Source organism: Camellia sinensis, chromosome 14 (genome assembly GCF_055761805.1).
Source record: "Camellia sinensis isolate YWXY chromosome 14, ASM5576180v1, whole genome shotgun sequence".
Lineage (NCBI taxonomy): Eukaryota > Viridiplantae > Streptophyta > Magnoliopsida > Ericales > Theaceae > Camellia > Camellia sinensis.
Window position 1 is genome coordinate 36,054,490 of NC_138974.1, and position 16,426 is coordinate 36,070,915.

The window sequence follows — 16,426 nt, forward strand, 5'->3', positions numbered from 1 at the left end:
GAGTTGTATACATACACACATGTGCAGTGCAAAAGGTTGCAACTCTCAACCTACGAAGTGGTGGAAATTGATTTCTCTTTCTAGAAGATTCATTTGTTCTATGCACCGCTCAGATAACAATTGCTAGCATTCAAGCAATATCGCTTTTGTAACTACCAAAACTTCAGCTAATTTGTATGCTTGCTCAGCTGCTGGAAAGATTTCTAATGTGTTGCAAAAGAGAGTCGGTTAGTCAATGCACAAAGCCATGTCTATCTATATATAGATATGTGTGTATACTCTTTGTTCTGTTTCGCTTCTTGTCTTGGTTCAACTTCTTTGTTTCTCGGTTCATAGATTACTTGTTACTCCCACAGTGGATGTGTGTGTAAATTAAATGTGTAAATAAAATAAATAAAATAATTCATAAAATAATTATATAAATTAAATTCCGAATTAAATGCTTACAAAAATAATAAGTTGAGACTTGTGTTGGACACAATCTCCTTAAAGTAGATTTTGCCCTTGCTCCGGTGCTTCAAGATTTAACGGCATCTACTTCCTAGGATGCAATGACTAACACTTGATTTGTAGCACTAGAAAACCAAGTTTGGTGAACCAAAACTCTGCAGTGACTCTCTCTTTTTCTTCCTAAAAATAAATTCTCTCCAAAAATTCGATGGAATGAAATGGATGTACCAATAGGAAATACATGTTCGAAACAGGAACAGATAAGTATTGGGCCAGACAAGCCCAACCCAACCTCACACCCGTGCCCAAGCCCAAGCCAGCCCGCCCGAATGGACGAACAGACGGTGAGGCGCGTGCGCATGGTTTTTGTTTTAGGTTCAATGGGACTAGCCCACTTTACCCATAACCTTATCCTTCTACAAACTCCGGTACCCTTTGGGGCCCATCCCATGTATCCCAAGCTAGAATATATATACCCATATAAATCCTTAAGCTTTTCCAATGTGGGACAAGCACATTTCACAAATGTGTAAGAAACCCACCTAAAGCCATGTCCACGAACCCGAAAATGCGTATTGAATTCTCATGTATCTGGAAATGGTTTTGAGCAACCAAATATACGATGTTATTCACTACGCTGCATTAAACATGAACCCAATGAGATATGTTAAAAATAACGATTGGGTCCCACCTTAATTAATGCTCAAAGTTAGCAAAAACATAAGGTTTTTCAAAAGCCATTTTCCAACATTACTGCCCCAAATCCACAATCTGGTATTTAATTTAGAACTTTTCTACTCCTTTTCCTGCTATATATGGATATATTGACATCTGATTTGCATGTCTCTGTTTTCATGGGTACCTGTTAGTGCATAGACAAATTAGGTACACCACCTGCTTGACAAAATGCCTAAGCCCTAAATAAACAAGTTAATGACTAAAAACATATCCAAGCCTTTAAACCAGTAATGTACAATTGAAATTTAAAACTAAGAAATAAACATGTATAAGGTTTTTATTGCAAGATTTAGATTGCTCAGTTTGTGAATTTGTAGGACTACAGAACCCATCCCCTTTATTATTAATTGGTCAAGAATATGTTGGTGCTCCTAGGAAAACTTGAAGTTTGAACTCTTATTACAGTCTTAGACATACAATACAAGAGATTTTGCAAATTATGCTATTCTTTATCAAAAACTTTCTTTCATTTATTGTGATAAACAAATATCACCTATTGAAATCAATAATATAATATTAAAAATCTAAGTTCTTCAAAGCAAATGATATCCCATGAGACATTTAATATCTGTTAAAGAATGAAGTTCAATAAACCTATCCAAATGCCAATTTTTGTAGAACTTACACCTGTGAAGTTAAATACCATCAAATTTTGCTGAAAAACAACTCTAATTGTTGATCTAATCCTCTTATTAAAAGTCCAACGTGCAAATTTGTAATTAAAATTAAATGGCACATATTAAGATAGAAAATAAATAACGACAGACAAAAAAATAGAGTTGTCTACAGATCTAAAAATTCATACTATGGGTGTGGCACAACACCTGACAACATACCTAAACATGCAAACTAAAAAATTAGAGGGCTTCCCTAATTGAAAGCTCACTAAAATAATCATATATATATATATATATATATTCAACTGTTACATGCAATAAAACCTCATCTACGCTAAACAATACAAAATAAATTCAATCTATGAGAGCCTTTGTTGTGAGTTGAAGCTGTAATGCTTGGTCAAGTATAAGAATTTGATAATCTATTCCCGAAACTCCATAAACAAGAGAGTAAGATAATTTGGGTATATGAGGTACTTGGAAGGATGTTTTAATACTTCTTGCTTACAGTCACTACAAGAATTTGCATTTTTGGCGACCAAATTTGGCGACTAAAAGAAATTTAGTCGCAAAAAATATCACTTTTGGCGACTAAAAAAAATATTGGTCGGCAATGGTATAGGATGTAGCTACTAAAATTTTTTAGTCGAGAAATATTACTTATTGGTGACTAAATTTATTTTTAGTCGGCAAAAATGTTACTTTTGGCGACTAAAAAATATATTAGTCGCTGTTTGTCTAAATTTTAGGCTACTAAATTCTTTTTTAGTCGTCGTATATTATTTTTTTCCAACGAAAGAAATGTTAGTCACTAAAAAATGGCATATTTTTATGGTTACTCTTTGGCGACCAAAAGATTTTGTCGGCAAATGTTACTTTTTTCCGACCAAAAGGAAAATTAGTCGCCAATAAGCGTTCATTTGCCGACAAATACCAAAATTAGTCGCCAAGGTTCAAAGTTTTTAGAGCCAAAACATTTTTTAGAGCGCCAAATACCAAATTCATTTTGCCCGCCCCTTTCTCTGTTACAGAAAACAACATTCAAACCTCTCACACACACAGACTGTCTTTCACCAAACCTCACTGAGAATCACCTCACCTCAGCCCACCATACGAAGGACATCGCCATGGCCACGGCCACCACCACAGCCACAAATCACAGGCTCTCTCTCTCTCTCTCCCTCTCTCTCTCACGAGCGCACGCGTTCGCTCTCGGTTTGTCCGTGTCTCTCTTTCTTTCACTCCAGCTCTCTCGCTCATAGTCTCTCTCTGTCTATCTCTTTCTCTGTATATGTGTGTGTGTGTGTGTGTGTGTGTCTCTCTCTCTCTCTCTCCCCCTTCCTCTATTTTCCCCTTTCTGATTCTTGCTTTAGGGTTTTATATGCTTGATTCAGTTAAATTTCATGTTGATTGAAGGACATTCTGCTCTGTTTCCCCCTTTTCTGATTGTTGCTTTAGGGTTTTATATGCTTGATTCAGTTGAATTTCGTGTTGATTTCTGAAATGGGTTTGATAGAAGGACATTCCGGTCAGTTTACCATTCAATGCTGGCAAAACTTTTCCAACTGCTGTAAAATTAGGGACAACATAAGAAAATCAATCCAAAGCTAAACACCACAAGACCACGAAACATATACTACCAGGAGTAAACTAAAATTAACAAAATACAGAGTTCCCATCCAGGACAATGTCAAGGAATCAAACTGTACCAAATCAAATCAAATATAGGCAACAATTGTTACATCTATCAACAGTGCTGCTGGGAATAATGTTAAAGGAAGCAGCTTTTCCACCTCTCCAGCCCTTGTTTGATGGCCCGTCAATAGTCTTTTGGGTGGTTTCATAACAATTCAATAGAAAACACTTTAAGATCAACATCACAATTCATAATTCAAAGCAGAAACATAACCAATTAACCATGAAAACAACCAAATAGCCACCACTAACCAGTAATGGAGTGAACAGTGGTCATTAAGACCATCAACAATGCCAAGCTCATTCTTTTCCTATTGTTTCATGTAAGTTGTCTTGCTATTTTTGTTGGCCCTCTTTTTTGTGTATTCATCCTTCTAGAACATGGATTTTAGCTCTTATTTAATTAGTCTTTTCAGTTCCAAGAATCATATTAAGAATTTTTCTGGTGAAAGTTACAAATATTTGTGTTGTTTTTTGTCATTTTGTGATAGAAGTTACGAGTAACGAATGGTGAAGTTACGAATAGCGAATGGTGTACACTCCTAAAGTGAGTTACGAACCATTGTGGTTGGTATGAGGTAACTGTTACAAATCACTGGTGGTGAAAATTTTTATGAACCATTTCAATAAGAAAAATCAGGGCATAATGTGATGTATATTACTAATGTTGTGATCATGTTAGATTACAGAGTGTATGGAGTACACTTCTTTTTTCAAAAAAAATTATACCATTGGTTAACAGTTTCAGGTCCATCTTCTAGCCTCATTTGCATCTATTGGGCCTTATCAAGTGTAGGCTTGACACAATTAGGATTATAAACAAGTTGAAAAGAGTTTGAGTTGAGTGGTAAGTTATTTAATTAAATTTAAAATTTTAATAAGTTTTAAAATGAATTTAAGTTTGATTTATAGACTTAGCATAGATACACAAGAGGCTTGTTTGTCTTGATACCTAATCATACTTTTCACATTTTGATTGTGCACCTAGAACTTGGTCATGTTGGGTACGTAGATCATTTGTTTATTCCAAGTTTATCTTCCAATCATGTTCTTGACTTTGAATTTCAAATTTATAGTTTTTTTTTCGTACTTGATTTCTAACTATAATCTGCTATATGAACTATGGGAGCCGGACATTGTTGGTATACGTGCAATAAAGCCGAATGACGGTATGAGGGCAGTCAAGGATGGAATTTGTATTCGACTCCATCCTGGACAATCACAAGACCGAATAGACTAATCGGCCGAAGAACCAATTGAACAAAAGCCGAATAAATAAACATGCAATGGATTGAGGGTGGGCCCGACCCTGAGGCCCAAAAGAAAAATATAAATAGAGGAGCATCAGCCAAAGAAAGGTATGTGAGAACAAGTAAGATTAACTTGAGATCCAAGCAACCAAGAGAGTATACACTGACTTATCCGTCGGAGTGCTAATTCCGGCACCCCTGACCGGAGTGTTCATTCCTTTTCAGGTGACTAGCTGAGGATCAAGAGCGTCCTACAAGATCCAGAGAGTATTTCCAAACCACTTCTCTACAATTGGCGCCGTCTGTGGGAATACTCCAGCACATCCATGGCGAGTGTGACGAAAGATCCTCCGGTAGTCGCTCACGACCTTACGCCACGAGATGATACCACTCCAAGCAACATACTTGGGCTAGAGAACATTACCGCACGAAGGGCCTTGAACTTCACCTCAGTTACCTAGACCTCACCCTCTACTTCATCACATGAGACAATGCAAGCGATTATGGATCAGGCGAAGCAAAATGAACAGAGGTTGGAAAACATGAGGGCTGAGAACAAGCGCTTTCGATAGGATTTGGCCTTGGAGGTGGCAAAATCCCAACAGGCCGCGCGCCAAGATCCGGGACGACCTTTGAGAAGGGATGGTCGACGACCTCGAGTTCAGAGACATGATAGTGGCAAATGATTCTGACTCATCATCCCCAGAATCCAAAAAGAAGGGGCGAGCCAAAGTCTCCAGTTCTTCCAAAGGCAGTCCGCGAGCATGGAATAAGCGAAGAAGAATTGATTTAGACGAAGAAGATCAACATGACCCCTTTGTGCGACGGATCGCAAGGGCAATGCTACCCAAAAAGTTCAAAGCTCCATCGTTCACCCTATACGATGGAAAATTGGACCCCACTTATCACATTCGTCATTACAAGCAAGCCATGACGCTTCATACAGACGACGAGGCCCTTATGTGTCGAATATTTCTGAGCAGTTTGGGACCATTGGTTGTCAGATGGTATTATAAATTGGAACTAGCATCGATTAAGAGCTTCCATCAACTCCAAAAATCCTTCAGGGCAAGGTTCATCACCAATGAGGTCCAGCCGAAGCAGGCCGATTCTCTCTAGGCAATGCAAATCCAACCAGGGGAAACCCTACGTGCGTATTCAGTACGCTATTAGGAATGCTTTGATCTAGTAGATGATGCCTGCAATGAATCCATAGCCATCACGGCCTTTAAAATGGAATTGCATCCCGATAGTGCCCTTTACAGCTCTTTGACCAGAAGGCCTCCCAAAACAGTCTGGTCGCTAATGACGAAAGTCGCGGAATACTACAAAGTGGAAGATGACGCCCTGCGGGTAAAAGCCGGGCACAAGGCCAACAAGACGGCCCCATCTAAAATCATTCAGCCGATAAATTCTGTGCCATGGCGGAGCCTTGAACCACGAAATCTGGCTAAATGACATGCCGATCAAATGACCAATGTTCGCACTGAGCTAATGAACAACTTCAAGTGGATAGCAAGCGCATAAGGCGCGCGGACAAGAAAGATACGGAGTTGTCGGAGCCGATCAGCACGGTATGTCTAAAGTTCAATACCTTCCGTTCTTTAAATGGCCACCCAAGATGGTGGGACCTCCCGACACGAGGAGACGGGATAGGCGGTGCGAATATCACAAAGACCACGGTCATGATACCGACAGTTGTTATGCGTTGAAGGATCACCTTGAGGAGTTGGTACAAGACGGTCGGCTTTAGCAACACATCCGAAAGAACAACTTAACCAAAATAGTTGCTTTACGGCAGGATTCACCTCCACTCGGCGTAATCCATATGATATATAACTTGCCAACGGCATCCACGGTACATATAATTCAGTTGCATCCTAACCCCCAAAAGCAAATCACACCAGCGAAACAGCCCCATGAAGCTGCGAGTATTACTTTCAATGATTCTGATTTGGTTGGCGTAACGCTCCCCCACAATGATCCCTTAGTCATCAAACTATGCGTAAACCGATTCACTGTTGAATGTGTTCTCATTGACCAGGAGAGTACTTCGGAAGTTATGTACTACAAGACCTTCGTCAAACTCGGTTTCACTGAGTCGGACCTGTCTCCAGCTCATTATCTGTTATTCGGCTTCAACGCTAATCTGGAATATCCGTTGGGCAAAATCACACTACCAGTTTGGGCGGGCTCTCGGTCAGTAGATGTAGAATTTTTGGTTGTCAAGCTTCCTTCGCCATATAATCTCATCATGGGATGAACTTAGCTACACACCATGCAAGCCGTGCCAAGCACCTATCATCAACTACTTCGGTTTCCGACTGAACGTGGCATTGAGCAAATTCGAGGTTCCCAAAAATCGGTGCAGGCATGCTATTATCTTGCCGCAAAGACACCAAGAGAGCTGGAAGTGAATTACATTGAGGTGTCGGATCAAGAGAGCCTCGACGACGCTGGGCGGCTCCCAAGTGAAAAGGCAACCGAAGTCCTGGATCAAGTCAAAATTGACGGGAATCCCGACAAGTTCTTCATGGTCGGCGCTTCCCTGAATAAAGTCGACAGGCAGGAGCTAATTTCCTTCTTATTCAACAACCTTGATGTATTTGCATGGTCACCATATGAGATGCCGGGGGTGGATCCATCTGTGTCTCAGCACCGCTTAAACGTTGATCCCAAATGTAAGCCGATTATTCAGAAAAGCCGACGTTCAGCCGCGGAACACAGTGCCGCCGTTGTCGAAGAAGTTGACCGGTTGCTTGATGCCAGAGCAATCCGCGAAGTGACCTATCCTACATGGCTGTCGAATACTGTGGTTCTAAAGAAGAAAAATGGAACTTGGCGTGTTTTTGTGGATTTCACGGACTTAAATAGAGCTTGTCCCAAGGATTTCTTTCCCCTCCCCAGAATAGACCAGCTCATAGATGCAATGGCACATCATCAACGTATGACCTTCCTGGATGCATACAGAGGCTACCATCAAATTGCCATGCATCCGGAGGACCAAGACAAAACCGCATTCCTCACCCCAAAAGGAACTTATTGCTATAAGGTTATGCCTTTTGGGCTGAAGAATACAGGGGCAACCTACCAAAGACTAGTCACTGTCATGTTCAAGAAACAACTCGGTCGTACTATGGAAGTGTACATCGATGATATGGTGGTCAAGTCCAAAGAAGAGCAAACTCATCTAACCGATCTGGAAGAGACATTCTGCATTCTTCGCAAATATAAAAATGAAGCTGAACTCTTCCAAATATGCCTTTGGCATCAGATCCGGCAAATTCCTTGGCTACATTGTTAACTACCACGGAATCGAAGCCAACCCGAGGCAAATCACAGCAATTCTAGAACTCGGCTCTCCTCCGTCGGTCAAGGACGTTCAAAAGCTAATGGTAATGGCCGCCGCACTAAATAGGTTCATCATTCATTCCACAGATCGTTGCCGATAATTCTGTCATACCCTTCGGTAGGGTAAAGCTTTTAAATGGACTCCTGAGTGCAAATTTGCTTTGGACGGTTTGAAGACTTACCTCCGATCAGTTCCACTCTGACAACACCTTCGGCAGGTTATCCGCTCATTTTATATTTGGCAGTTTCTGACCAAGCTGTCAGCACTGTATTGTTAAAGGAAGAACTAGGGGTGCAACGGCCAGTTTATTATGTGAGCAAAGCAATGGCTAACACCGAAACACGTTACCTTCCGTTGAAAAAACTCGTCCTTGCTCTCGCCATGGCATCAAGAAAACTAATGCATTACTTTCAGGGGCATACCATTGGGGTACTGATGGACTACCCCCTCCAGTCAGTACTCCGTAATGCAGAAGCATCAGGGCGCATTTCAAAATGGGCTCTCGAACTCGGCTAGTACGATATTCAATTTCTGCCCAGAACCTCAATCAAGGGGCAAGTGCTCACCAACTTTGTGGCCGAATTCACTGGATGTCTCGTCGACTTTAAGTCTAATCAAATTCAACCTAAGCCGAACCGGAGAATTTACGTTGGGGACATTTGGCTGTTATATTGTGACGGATCATCCAACCAACGTGGCAGTAGGGTGGGCATAGTGATCATGGCTCCTGACGGGGCAATAATCGAGCAGGCTGTCAAATTGGGTTTCGAAGCATCGAACAATGAAGCCAAATACGAAGCATTGTTGACCAGCTTACGAAATGCACTTCTTCTTGGTGCTCGACGTCTGCTTATCTTCTGCGACTCAAAACTAGTCATCAACCAATTGAAAGGGGAATACGCAGCCAAAAATGACCATATGGCAGCTTACATGAAAACGGCAAATTCTTTACTGGAAAAATTCAACCATCATGAATTAAATCAAATGACCCGGGATCAAAACACACATGCAGACCCCCTGGCTTGCCTAGCCTCGGCCATCAACTCAGAAATTAAACAGACAATTGAAGTAGGATTCATCCCTGAGCCGAGCATTGCCCCCTCAAAGTCAATTCAAATCGATATCATAAAATCAGGTCCAAGTTGGATGGACCCCATCACTGCAGTTTTATCTTCCAAACAGCTCCCGACGGACAAGAAAGAAGCGCACAAACTGCGAAACAAAGCCTTGCAATATTAATTAGATCCACAAGGAAAGCTCTACAAAAAATCCCTTTCTAGTCCATACCTAGAATGCGTTCATCTAGATAAAGTCGAAGAACTCTTGACTGAAATACACGAAGGTAGTTGTGGTGCCCATTCTGGCGAGCGTTCTTTGGCTCATCGAGTCGTAACACAGGGGTACTACTAGCCGACCATGAGAGCTGATGCCGAGTGTTACATCAAGAAATGTGAACAGTGCCAGAAGTTTTCCCCTCTAACCCATTTGCCTGCTGAGGAGTTGAGCTCAATCACCAGTCCTTGGTCGTTCGCTCAATGGAGGCTTGATATCATCGGGCCATTGCCACGGGCCCTAGGGAACAAGCGATTCCTGATTGTCGCGACAGATTACTTCACAAAATGGGTTGAAGCGGAGGCACTAACACACATTCAAGATACTGATGTTAGGTGTTTTGTATGAAAAAATATCATAACACGATTCGACATTCCAAGAGCACTCATTTTAGACAACGGCACCCAGTTTGATTGTGGCGTCTACCAAGAATTATGCAGCATGTATGGTATTCGGCCCTATTTCTCCACACCGGCTTATCCACAGAGCGATGGTCAAGCTGAAGTCTCTAACAAAGCCATCTTGGACGGCATCAAGAAGAGGCTGGAGAAAGCTAAAGGTAGATGGGTTGAAGAATTGCCCAATGTGTTGTGGGCTCATCGCACTACTTCGAGGCGATCCACTAGGGAAACGCTGTTTGCTTTATGCTTCGGAACCCAGGCAATCATCCCCCTAGAGATCGGCCTCCCAACCTTAAAATCGAAAGTTTTTGATATGGGCCGAAATGGCATGATGTTGGCCTTGGATTTGAATCTGATTGAAGAACGATGAGACCGTGCCCTTGCATCCATGGCACGGTACCAGCAACAGCTCGCTAAGTCATATAATCAACGTGTTCAGGTACGCCGTTATACACCAGGAGAATTGGTCCTCAAGAAAGTACTTCCTGCTGCCAGGAATCCGGCTGACAGAAAACTGGATCCTAACTTGGACGGCCCCTACCAGATCGATTCAATCGCAGGAACAGGGGTATATCAACTCAAAGACATGTCTGGGAGAAGTCTATCACGTCCATGGAATTCCATGCATTTGCATTAATTTTATCATTAACCCGACTTGTGGGGCATGATAACTTGTTTTGAATGTTCGCCGTGTACAACTTTCGCTTTTATAATGCAAGACTTCTTATCACTGTATGAAATTTTAGTTCAACAAATCAAAAGCCTCCGGATTCGAAGTGCCCTTCGTGGATTTCACGATTGGCCAAGACAAAAGCCTCCGAATTCGGAGCCCCATCTGTGAATGACACGTTTGGGCCGAGTAAGCCTCCGGATTCGAAGCGCCCTTCATGGATTACACGATTGGCCAAGACAAAAGCCTTCGAATTCGGAGCCCCATCTGTGAATAACACATTTAGGCCGAGTAAGCCTCCAAATTCGGAGCGCCCTTCATGGAATTCATGATTGGCCAAGACAAAAGCCTCCGAATTCGGAGCCCCATCCATGAATGACACGTTTGAACCGAGTAAGCCTCCGAATTCGGAGCGCCCTTCGTGAAATTCACGATTGGCCAAGAGAAAAGCCTCCGAATTCGGAGCCCCATCCGTGAATGACACGTTTGGGCCAAGTAAGCCTCTTTATTCGGAGCGCCTTTGGTGGAATTCATGATTGGCCAAGACAAAAGCCTCCAAATTCGGAACCCCATCTGTGAATGACACGTTTGGGCCGAGTAAGCCTTCAGATTCAGAGCGCCCTTCGTGGATTACACGATTGGCCAAGACAAATGCCTCCGAATTCGGAGCCCTATCCGTGAATGACACATTTGGGTCGAGTAAGCCTCCGGATTCGGAGCACCCTTCATGGAATTCACTATTGGCCAAGATAAAAGCCTCCTTCGTGGAATTCACGATTGGCCAAGATAAAAGCCTCCGAATTCGAAGTCACATCCGTGCAAGATACGTTTGGGCCGAACGAGCCTCCGAATTCAGAGCGCCCTTCGTGGAAACCACGTTTGGCCAAGGAAAAATGCCTCCGAATTCGGTGCTCTTTTTGTGAATATTATGATTGACAAGCATAAACGCAGTTGACGAAAAATGGAAGATGATCATAGCTGAATTTATAAACACAAATTTAAACAACATGCAAACATTTAAAATAATATGTTTCATTGAATTAATCAACAATACATAATTCGCTTCTAATCTACGTTAGAGCGGTACAATATGTTTAGTTTTATTTGGCACCCCCCTCGTCATTGCTCTTCTCGACTTCAAAAGTCGAAAAGGGAAAATGATGACCCTGATATAATGGCGACGCTGAATCAACGCCTGCTGCCCGAAGAGCCTCCGCAACCTAGAGAGCCTTGACCCACCCTACTTAAATCCACGATTCTCACATCAGCAAACCTCCTCAGCGAGCTTTTCCTTAGTCTTCTGTATCCCAACTTTTCGGTCGTCATGGAAGCCGTGTTCATAAGCCTTGGTCTTTGTAGCCTCTATTGCGAACATGCTTGCCGTATCTCGATCTGCAATCACATGACTTATAAGCCGTTGGGTCACCCTTTCTTCCACAATCGGGTTAGCTTGGCCAGCCGCCTATGTCTCGACAGTTTTGACCTTTCTTAATTCACGCTCAGCCTTCTCCGCGCAAGCTTCTAAGTTTTGAATGCGTTCATCTTTCTGCTCTATCTCCCGCCTCGTGGCACGAAGACACATACTGATTTCATAGGCGGTATACAGCCCTTTCACTGCTCCATGGATGCCCTCCCGAAACACTTCGAAATCAGGTCGACCAACCATCGACTGCTAGACTTCTGGTGGAAAAATCTGTCGAACAAACTCGACTGCCACATTTGGGTCGTGAACAATTGAATCTGCTTCCGTCATCAGTTTGTTACCCACAAAAACTGTAAAACTTAACGGGCGCAGCGTCGCACTGGTTTCTCCTCTCGAGCATGGTAGAGGGGAGCTGCCCCGTTACTATTTTTCCCTTCTGGGTGACCTACTTCGACGATGCAGGGACTGGCGTTTTTCACATTCCCTCGACATCCTACTCCCCGTGCACGTAGGCTCGCCACCTCGATTCATCTCTGCATCCAACTCCACACGTGTTCTCCCTTCTCCTCTACTATTGCAGAATAACCTTCTTGCCATCCACAATCGTCCACACTGCTCTTTTCTCTCCTCAATTTATTGGCTCTGAACGCAACAATGGCCCCTCCGCAGACCCAGGACTCACCCCATTTATTCCTTACGGGTGCAGCATCCCCGAGGCAATCTCATCAATGCTACATTTTAAAACCTTTCACCAAATTCGATCAAGCTCCCCTAAATGTCGAGGCCTTGCGCCGATCAGGTTGTGAGTTCCGAATAGAATTCGGTGGTCCAGTTCATACATTAGCTGGGTCAAGGGCAAATTCATTAATTTATTCGGCCAAATGTACAGGTTTGGCGCCGATCATCTCATGTGCCCCAGCCACTCCATGAACTAATAGAATTCGGCATTCCAGTTCATACATTAGCTGGGTCAAGGGCAGATTCATTAATCTATTCGGCCAAATGTACAGGCCTAGCGCCGATCATGTTGTGAGTTCCTAATATAATTCGGTGTTCCAGTTCATATTAGCTGGGTCAAGGGTAGATTCATTAATCTATTCGGCCAAATGTACAGGCCTGGCGCCGATCATCTCATGTGCCCCAGCCACTCCATGAACTAATATCATTCGGCGTTCCAGTTCATGCATTAGCTGGGGCAAGGGTAGATTCATTAATCTAATCGGCCAGACGTCGAGGCCTTTGGCTGATTTACTCGTTGGTTTATCGAATATTCATGTACCTCTCCCAATTGTTAATTGCCGATTCGTTTATTTATTCGGCTAAATAGCAAAGACAAGCATAGGATGTTTAATTGATTTGGTTAATTTATCGGATGTTTAATTTACTCATATGCTGCAGACAGAAAAGTATAAGGAATTTTCATTAATAAATTGAAGACAAGTAGTATATGCAGTAAATTGAAAAGCATAGGAAATTTTCATTCATAAATTGAGTACAAATAGTAGTCATTTTACACATGAAAATAACCTTACATTTAAACTTCCAATCGAAGTAAAGAAATGAAAATCTACTAACAAAACCTACAAAAACTATGCATCTAAGATGCCTAACAAAAATCAAAGTATCACCCTAATCAATCTTCAGGGTCAAACTCTAGCGGCTCAACGTCTACCTGCTCGTGTGGAACGGCTGCGCCAATGTCACATTCGCGGCAGTAAGGGCTTTGAGCCAGCCGTGTTTGAAGCCCTGATTCTCGAACTTGGGCACTTCCTCCATGTAGTTTTCCAAGGCGGCGTCCTTCCCAGCTTGGAATGCTTTGGAAATCTAGGAGTCGGCTATTTCCTTTACCTTTCTCGACTTTTCCAAGTCGGCTTCCAGCTTGGCGATCACCTCCTTGGCTAACTTGAGCCCATCTTCGCTCACTTTGTCCCTCTCTTCGGTGGCCAGCCTTAGTTGGTCGGAGTTCCTCGCACTCTCAGCTTTGGAGTTGGCTCTCGCACCTTTCTCCACCGCTTTCGATGCCTCGGAATCGACTCTTTGAGAGGCTTCCACAGCCTTGCTCTTTTCATTTTCAATTTCGACTCTCAACAAGCCGATCTATTCTATAGCGTCATGTTGACAGCGATCGATTTCGACTATCCTTCCCACCGTCTGTAAAACAAGGAAATAGAGTTACAAAAAATAAAAAATATATATGTATATATCAAGGCGGAAGACTGTAGATAAGGCAAGTAATGTACCAATAAGGCTGATTGAGCGGCAAGTGCAATTGACAGTAGATCTGGCTCCGCCCGAAATGTGGCTCTGTCAACCGGCAAGGAAATTGAGGAGGCCATGCTCAAGACCACAGTCGGGTCCTTCAAAGCCGACGCATCAGAGGCAACCAGCATATTCCTTACCTTTGATTGAATAGTAAACGGAATAACTAAGTCTAATTCCTCAATACGCAGCTGTTTCTCGATTTGGTCCTCACCAGAGACGGCTTCTCGCTTGGTGGGGCATTTTTCTCCCCTTTGCTCAGCCTCCTCATCCCCCTGTTCCACTTGCCTCGTCTCGGCTATTTCGGTCTGAGCTGTTTCTTCCTTAATAACAGGCTGAGAGGACTCAACGACAACAGCGGGTGGAGTTTTCGATCGGATGGCCTCGGCTCTTCTTCGGGCGGCCATCCTTTCAGCTTTTTTCCTTCTGGCGAGTTGAGTAAGCGATTCCCCAGTCATATTCTCAGGATACGCGCCAGGAAGGTCTCTTGAGTCTGTAAAAATGTCTCCAAATGAGACGTCCCCTCAGCCTGAAGTGGACGGAGGGTTGGATAAATTGAGGCCGGCTTCCTAAAAGGCCGAGTTTAGAGCCTCATCTACCTCAACTTCCGACTGGTTCGGCTCCTCGACAGCCTCTTCAGCTACTTGTTCTTCCACTTGCTCCGAATCAGAGGCTTCCAAACCAATCTGCCTTAGGTTTGTGAAGTTGGGGAAAATAAGGGCCGTAAGCTGGTGTTCGTCCCTCGGAATTAGAATGTTGTCTGCCGCTAAAAACGTTGCGTAAGTCGGCTCGTATCTTAGAATAATATGGGTCGCCCTCCCTTGTTTCTGAAGGCTTGGACAGCCAAAGAATTGGAGTGGGATTTTGATTTCCGCAAGTACGGCGTAGTCGGCTGAAACCAAAACTTTCTTCAAATCGTTGCCTGTACACAGAAGGAAAGCCGAATAAATATATAATAATAAAAAATAAGGAGCTATGCAGCCACCTAGCTCACCTCTTCATCTTGGCACAGGATCCAAGCGATCTTCACCCTCGCCGAATTCCCAGTTACCTCGGACAACGACCATTGCATCGTCAACACGCTTGCCAGAACTGGCAAGCATAGTCACTAAGTGATGGTTGGTATCCTTGGTCCTGAGAAAATAGCATCCCTGCCGGCCAGAAGATTTGGCTAAGGCATAACAATGCCGAATTGCAGGTATACCAAGGTTTATCCTAAGGCGCCGGTTCAACTCTATAATCCCCATTATGATTCGGAAAAAATTTACATTAGGTTGGGAAGGGATTAAACCCCGGTGGCGAAGGACGGCCCTTAAAAATGAGTGAAGGGGAAAATAGACTCTGCCCTCAGCAATTGATAGGAAAGGAAAAATGGTTGTACTTTCATCAATCCTCTCCATGTCAATGGTGCTATCTGTCACGAGTGACAGATGGACGTCGTTAGGGATGGAATAATGGCATCGGAAACCAGAAATTCAATCTGCATAAAGGAGTTCTTTTAAGTGTTTTTCCATCCTAGCTAGCCTAAGGATTGTGCAAAACTAAAAATAAACAAGGAAGTAGGATTCGAAATGAAGGAGAAAAAAACTTACAAGAAGCAGAAGAGACAATGAGAGACAGGAGGAAGTTGCAGAGGTCGTAAAATAGAGGTATATCGAAAGGCAAACCATAAGCTTTGAGTATTCAAAAAACTTATATTCGAAGGAACAACATAGTTTCAAATCACATTAAATGAAGAAAGCATACGAAGAGGCGGGAAGATGTAATGATGCCTAAAAAGTGTGTGTTCTGACATGCGTTGGAATAGGGTTAACCGCCATTTTTTCCTTGTCTTTTCAAGTTCGAAACCAAACATGCCGACTAACTGCGTTAATAGGATGTTTGGGGGGCAATTATGGAAGCCGGACATTGTTGGTATACATGCAATAAAGCCGAATGACGATATGAGGGCAGTCAAGGATAGAATTTGTATTCGGCTCCATCCTAGACGATTGCAAGACCGAATAGACTAATCAGCCAAAGAACCAATTGAACAAAAGCCGAATAAATAAACGTGCAATGGATTGAGGGTGGGCCCGACCCTGAGGCCCAAAAGAAAAATATAAATAGAGAAGCATCAGCCAAAGAAAGGTATGTGAGAACAAATAAAATTAACTTGAGATCCAAGCAACCAAGAGAGTATACACTGACTTATCCGTCGGAGTGCTAATTCCGACACCCCGACCGGAGTGTTCATTCC